The sequence below is a fragment of the Chrysochloris asiatica genome, unplaced genomic scaffold (assembly GCF_000296735.1).
Source record: "Chrysochloris asiatica unplaced genomic scaffold, ChrAsi1.0 scaffold00224, whole genome shotgun sequence".
NCBI lineage: Eukaryota > Metazoa > Chordata > Mammalia > Afrosoricida > Chrysochloridae > Chrysochloris > Chrysochloris asiatica.
Window position 1 is genome coordinate 1,196,604 of NW_006408742.1, and position 7,159 is coordinate 1,203,762.

Sequence of the window (7,159 nt, forward strand, 5' to 3'; positions counted from 1 at the left end):
CAGAGTTCCTGGCCCTGGAAAGAGTTCCTATTGGCCTCCTTATCTATGTTCAGGGCACTCAATCTGAAAGTAGTTCATGGAGGCCCTTGGTGTCTGTTAGACCACAGTGTCTGTTAGGACCACAGGAAAGCTGGGGGCAGGGTGACTGTTTAAATGCTGATCTGGAGGCTCTTCAGGTTCTGTAGGTCTGGAGCTGAGCCCACCTGTATCTAGGCACCAAAACAGCCCCCACCTGCCTGGAAACCAGCCTCCATCTCATGCTAGCATGGCTCCCAACCGTGTTGCTCTGAATTCCCAGAAAGAAGGATCTACGCTGGGGGAGGATGAGGGTGGGAGCTGGCCACACTTCTGGTCACCAGGGGAGCATAGGGTAAAAGAAGTAATTGAACCTTTTCTGTTGGCCCCCATATCTGCTCTGCCAGGCCTCCCTCTTCTGCCAAATTTGTTCACAAGATGGCTGAGCCAAGTCTGGCCAGCCATTCACAAGTCAGTCTCCCTCTCTCGCTGTCCCAGCTTGGCCTCTCTTCCCAACAAGCATTCCATCCACCTCTCTAATCTTTCTTCTGAAGTCTTACGGGCCAGTATTTTCATCTGTGTTTGTTTTATTTTGTCTCTTGTATCTTTGTTTTAGAGGGTCTGTATAGTGTGTCTGCTAGTCTGCCATCTTGTCAGAAGACCCCCTCCAACTGATTTTTGTTTGTTGATCTTGTAACCTACCACTTTGCCAAATCTTCCAATGAGCTCCAATAATTTTCCTGCAGAGTATTTGGGATTTTCTAAGTATAAGATAATATCATCTGCAAATAGAGTTTATCTTCTTTGCCAATTTTATGTGCAAACTTAATTTCCTTCTCTTGCTTTTAGCTCTGGCTAAGATTTCTAGCACAATATTGAATAGGAGTGGTAATAAAGGGCATCCTTGTCCAGTTGCTGTTCACAAGGGGAATAGCTTCAGTTTCTCACTATTGACATTGATGTTGAGTGTTTTTTAATCAGGAATGAGTGTTGGATTTTGTCAAATGCTTTTTATGATCATGCAATTCCCTCCCCCCTTTGTTTATGTGGTGGGTTGTGTTGATTGATTTTCTAATATGGAACAATCCTATACACCTGATATGAATTTCATTTGTTCACAATGTTTTATTTTTTAAAAATACGTTGTCCCCCAGCCTGTCCCTAGTCAATGCAATCACCATTTCAAAGTCCAAGTCCAAAGTCCAGTGCCAAGTCCCCAGCTCCTGAGGAATTCCCCTTCCTGGAAGGCAAGAGAAGCAAGCCTTATTTTGAAATCTTCTGCACAGACCTCTCCAATACTTGCTCTTGTTTTAGGATTAACTCTTCCAGTGTGAGAAATATTTTCAAGTTTAAGTGCATAAATTGCAGATAATACCCATTTGACCTGGCTTCAATGACTAGATGATCAGAGCTCAACTAGAAGAAGAAAGAAAAGGGAAAAAAGAGTAATCTGATACAATTTGATGAACTTGACCTATACCTATGGATGCAGTAGCTCAAAAGAGGGAACAAATCCTTATAGCAAGGATCATCCCCACCCCCTCCATACACAGAGTAGACAGGGATGGGCAACTTGGACATTGGCTACCCAAAATGGGGGGGCTACAAAGGTAAGAAATGACTGGCTTACAAGCTTTCAAAAGGGAACCTAGATTTAGAGGGCATGAAGGAAGGTAGAATCTCCACTGAGTAGTATCCAGTCTGTCTGGGCAGGGCTGATGAAATGAAATGCGGAGTGGTCTCTTGTGATACAATAGTGAATAATTGTTATCAGGACTGCTTGTGAAGGTTGGAAATGTAAAGGTAAATGTTTTGTAGCAAGGAGGGGAGTGATTAACATTGCAGTCTAGGAGCGGAGGTTCCTGGGATCATCAAGGGAGAAGAGCAGAGACCCTACCCAGAGAAGCAGTGATACCTGAGATGGAGGCAGAGACGATGACATGGAGAGATGGAGCAGCTGGGGACTTTAGACACAGAGAGGGAGAAGGGCTGTGTGCTGACGAAAGAGGAGCAGGCTTGTAGTTGATGATGCATGGAGGGGATTATAACCATGGCAATGAAAGAATACACGATAGGAGGAATGTAAAACTAATGTTCTCCCATGTAAACTATCACATAATTCACAATAAACATTTTAAAAAAACCCAAAAACTAACCTAAAGGTTGGCTGTTTGAACCCACCCAGCAGCTTTGTGGAAGGAAACCCTGCCGATCTGCTTCCATAAAGATTACAGTAAAAAAAAAACCTGTTTGTTTTACTCTGCAAAGTATGGGGGTTGCAGTGAGTCTAACTAAACTCCACAGCAATGGATTTGGTTTGGGGTTGATGTGGGCCATGGCTTATTAAAATGTGTCCTGTTGAAAAAGGATTCTAAACTGAGATGTTCAGCAAATCGTGTGGTGTCTCAGGGCGTGTCTTTCTGTTAGCTGTGATTCCTCCTGCAATTTATGCCAGTTCCTTGGGTACAGTAGTCTTCTTGGAAGGTAGTGATGGCCACACTAAGATTAGAGGGGAGAGCAGAAGACTGCTATATCAGGAGCAGCCACAGACGGAACTAGCAATCTTTACACCCCAGAAAAACTTCCTAAATGTTTCCACGACCATGCTTTTCTGTTAGTTTGGTCTTCCTCCCCCTAACAACAGATCCTCTTGGCACCCAAAACACAACCCCATGTACTCCTGGAATGGTTCCCTGGGCCTTCCATAACCTACTACTTACTCCCTTCCCCTAGGAGCACTGAACTCCTGAAATAGGTGTAATTACAACTGGCCCACAAAGCAGGTTAAATAGATTTGGAGGCATATTGGTCTCTTCAACACCCAATAGACTCAGTATTAGATAGTGTCTGAATCAAAATAAAGACCTGGTTAATTCTTCAGGTCTTTGCATAGCATAAACAGTTTGTGCTCAACTACTAACTGAATGGTTAGCAGTTCAAATCTAACCAGTAGTGCTGTGGAAGAAAGTTCTAGCAATCTTCATCTGTAAGATTGTAACCACTGAAAACCCCATGGACTTCCATTGGAGACCTACACAATGCTGTTGCTGTCTCTAGTGATCCTTGAGAAGTCCCAGCACATTTTGGGAGTACTCAACACTAACATCAATGGGGCATCACCGCCATTAAGGGTGTGGGGCAAAGATATGCTCATGTGGTGTTGAGGACAGTAGACGTTGCCCTCACCAAGAGAGCACGTGAGCTCACCGAGGATGAGGTGGTGCGTGCAATCACCATTACGCAGAATCCATGCCAGTATAAGATTGCTGACTGGTTCTAGAACAGATACCAAGACTTGAAGAATGGCAAGTACAGTCAGGTCCTGGCCAATAGTCTGGACAATAAGATTTGTGAAGACCTAGAGTGGCCGGAGAAGATTCGGGTTCACAGAGGACTGCGGTATCACCTCTAAGGCCTTTGTGTTTGAGACCAGCACAGCCAAGACCATTGGCTGCCATGGCCATACTGTGGGTGTGTCCAAGAAGAAATAAGACTCTAGATCTTGTCAATTAATAAATCATTTATACACACACACACGAAAGAAAACCCTATGGGGCACAGTTGTACTCTAAACCCATGTGATCTCTATGAGTAGGAATCAACTCAACATCAATGGGTTCAATTTTTGTGGGTTTATTTTTCAGTGTTTTTGTTGTTGTTGTTTTTTAATGTTCTTCAGCATCTGAGAGTCTGCTTGTCAGGGTAAGAGAATTGGCAGGTCACTCTTCCTTATCCTCAGCTCTGCTCTCCTAGACACCAGTGCACGAGAATAGGGGAGAGAAAGAGAACAATATGGGGACCAATCTGCAGCCTAATAGAAAGTCTCTTTTTGCTTCTAGCTGTACTACCCTTCTCAGGATACATACTATTTTTAAAAGCCTTTCCTGTTGCCTGTAATACAAGGACTAATCTTAGTGGGCTTGTAGCGTAGTGGTTATGAATCAGGCTGTGAACCGCAAGGTCAGCAGTTCGAAACTACCAGCTGCTCCACGGGAGAAAAATGAGGCTTTCTGCTCACGTAAAGATTTACAGCCTCAGAAACCCTGTTCAGGGTCACTATGGGTTGGAACTGACTCAATGGCACTTAACAATAACAACTCAAAACCCCATACTATTTAGCCTTTCCACAGCTGCTAACTTACACATCCCTTACACACAAACACACTAGCATGCACACACTCACACACATCCATTCTAGTCACTGTGGCCACCGAGTCAACTCTTCCCCTTGACTCTTGGCTCTCAAATCTTTTCAAACCCTGAATTATCCTGTCAGAGCACTTTGTAATATCACTTGCCACAGTCTGCACTAGAGATATTGTGTAAGCTCCTCTCCCAGCCCCACTTCACTCCCAGTGCACAAGCACACGAAAACTGAGTTCTCTTAGGACAGAATTGCATTGTGTCAATCATACAGCGAGGGCTCGACATCTTTACTGATTCAAAGAAATGAAGGAGACTGTGCTCATTCAAAATGGCATCTGCCTAGCAGCTCCTGGTGTAGTTTCTCCTAGTTTCACACTATTAGGAGTCAGGAAAAGATGAAATTTTATATCACCTTCAAATATAGAGAAAAACGGGCCAGTGACTGGGTCTTGGGCACATCAAATGCTCTCTAACCGTGATACCAATAAGATGGGTGACCTGTGACTCCCTTAAGGAAGTTCCCTGAACCCAGTCTTTAAAAGGTGCACTTCCTCTTTCTCTCACTAGGAATTTATCCTAAGGGACAATTAAGTACATTACTAAAGAATTAGCTGCAAGAGGAAAAATTGGAGTCCTGGTGTGGAAAAATTGGAGTCCTGTGTTCCCTGAACACAGTCTTTAAAAGGTGCACTTCCTCTTTCTCTCGCTAGGAATTTATCCTAAGGGACAATTAAGTACATTACTAAAGAATTAGCTGCAAGAGGAAAAATTGGAGTCCTTGGTGTTAGAACAGCAAGGTTGGCAGTTCAAGCTCACCAGCTGCTCCTTGGAAACCCTATATAAGGTCACTGTGGGTCGGAACCAACTTGATGGCACTTCACAACAACATATGTACAAGAGTGAGTAAAAATTTATCCACATTCCAGCTGTAGAATTTATTTTAATGAATGTTTATAAAAGACAAGTACATCATTTTTCTACATAATCTTCTTGCTTTTGAATACATTTTGTCCATCTGTCAACAAATTTTCGTCTCCCTAATTAAAAAATGTTTTAGGCTGAGCTGTGTGTACCGCTGTCTTCACATCTTCGTCAGAGGGGAATCTTCATCCTCAAAGGGCTGCTTTCAGGGGACCAAACAGGTGAAAGTCCAATGAAGCAAGATCAGGACTGTAGGGAAGATATTTTAACACCTCAAAATGAAGCTTTTGCAGAGTGTCAACAGTGTGGACAGAGGTGTGTGGACGTGTATTGTCATGCAAGATGACAACGCCCTTGGGTGGCAGTTCTCTGGCATTTAATCCCAAATTTAGGCTTCAGCTCTTCAGTGACCATCTCACTGTAACAAGCACTGCTGATAGTTGAACTTTTTCCCTGGTATGGCACTGTGGGTTAACGCACCAGACTGCAAAGTCATTTGAACTGCAAGGTCAGAGGTTCAAGCTCACCAGCTGCTTTTGGAAACCCTATACAGGGTCGCTATGGGTCAGAATTGACTTGACAGCACTTAACAACAACAAGTGTTCCAATACAGGTCCTTGAGAATCACAGAAAACTGTAAGCATCAATTTTCCAGCTGATGGTTGACTTTTGAACTTTTTCTTGGTCAGCGATTTTTCTTACTCTGCCATTTACTCTCAGGCTCGTAGTGATGAATCCATGTCTTGTCACTAGTAACAATTTTTTTTTTAAAAAAAGAAACTTCTACCTTCCTTTGAGGGTCTGTCCAAATTTTGGTTGCAGATGTTCAAACACTTCTGTTTATGCTCTTTCGTGAGTTGTTTCAGAACCCATCTCGCACAAACTTTTCAAAACCCAAGTCTGTTGTGGATTATTTCATAGGTAGAACCATGACTGATTTGCAAATGATTTGTCACATAATGCACTGTCACTCATGTACTCGACAAAACCATTCCATGTGCACGCTCAATGTCGTCATCAGCTGTGGATGTGGACGGGCATTGTAATATAACCAGAGTGCAGATAATTTTTGACTAACTCTCATAGCTAGCTAGCTAGATAGATGAAGAAATGACATGCCCAACTAAAAGGGATAGGCTGAAAATGCGATACCTCCAATAAAGATCATGATCTAGAGGTATGTTTATTGGTGTGGAAAGATGCTTGTGATTTATTGTGGAGAGGAAAATTCAGGTTACCAAAGAGAATACATTATGATCTGATTTTTATGATAAAAATTTACCATAGCTGTGTTGCTCTTTTTGTTAAGTGCCACCAAGTTGGCTCCAGCACCTAGAGACCCTGTATAGATAGAGTTTCCAAGTCCTGGTTTGACCCTGCCACGTAAGCACTGGACAGCTAACCACAAGGTTGGTAGTTCAAACCCACTTACCACTCCCTGGAACGGACTCAATGGCATTTAGCAAAAGCATCTTCGCAGGAGTAGGAAGCATTGTCTTTCTCCCACAAAGCAACTGGTAGATTCCAACTGCCGACCTCATGGTTCATAGTCAAGTGTTTATTGTACACAGCCACCTCACTCCATATCATGGATTATGCAAAGGCTCAAAGGCTGGAAAGGTCTATATCAAAATGTCAACAGTGATTATCTCTGAGTAATGGAATTCTAGTTAATATTTACTTTTTTTTTTTTTTTCGCATCTTTGTTTACTTCTACAATGAACATGAGCCTCCACTAACATAAGAAGGAACAGAGCAATGTGAATAAGGGCATAAACTCGTAACAGACAACCTAACCTGGACTGAATCTTGGCTCTACCAATGAATGATCTGTTGTGTGGTCCTGGAGAAAATTTTCAAACTTCTCTTCTTCTGTATGACTCCTTAGAGCTGTTGTTGTTGTTGTTAAGTGCCGTTGAGTTGATTCCAACTCATAGCCACCCTGTATAGAGTTTCCGAGGAGTAGCTAGTGAGTCTGAACCGCCAACCTTGTGGTTCAAACCAATCTTGAGGTCCAGTGCTTATCCTATAGCTGATAGGTTGGGGGTTCAAACTCCCCAAAAGGCACCTTGGAAGA

At 42.9% G+C, this 7,159-nt stretch overlaps 1 pseudogene; it reads left to right on the top strand.

Moving 5' to 3' along the window:
• The first annotated feature begins 3,053 nt into the window (after positions 1–3,053).
• LOC102832703 lies at positions 3,054–3,506 on the top strand (annotated as a pseudogene).
• The last annotated feature ends 3,653 nt before the right edge of the window (positions 3,507–7,159 follow it).